This window comes from Petaurus breviceps, unplaced genomic scaffold (assembly GCF_028583685.1).
Source record: "Petaurus breviceps papuanus isolate PSGF00001 unplaced genomic scaffold, PetGlider_PUasm1.0 120, whole genome shotgun sequence".
Classification (NCBI taxonomy): Eukaryota; Metazoa; Chordata; class Mammalia; order Diprotodontia; family Petauridae; genus Petaurus; species Petaurus breviceps.
Genome location: NW_027185627.1, coordinates 1,412,703 through 1,413,050, shown reverse-complemented (window position 1 = coordinate 1,413,050; position 348 = coordinate 1,412,703).

The window sequence follows — 348 nt, the reverse complement described above, 5'->3', positions numbered from 1 at the left end:
TAGATATGGTTCACAAGGAGGTATGAATAGATATCCCTAAAGTCTCCTCCACCCAGCCTTCCTCAAGGGAGGTTTTGACTCCAGTCAAGGGAGGAGCAGGTAGGGGCAAGTGGATAGAGTGCCAGGTCTGGACTATGTGACCCTGGACAAGTCATTTAACCCTGTTTGCCTCATTTTCCTCATCTGTAAAATGAGCTCAAGAAAGAAATGGCAAACCACTTCAGTATCTTTGCCAAGAAAACTCCAAATGGGGTCACAATCACTAATGGTCAGACATGACTGAAACAATTGAACAACAACAAGAGAGAGAGAGAGAGAGAGAGAGAGAGAGAGAGAGAGAGAGAGAGA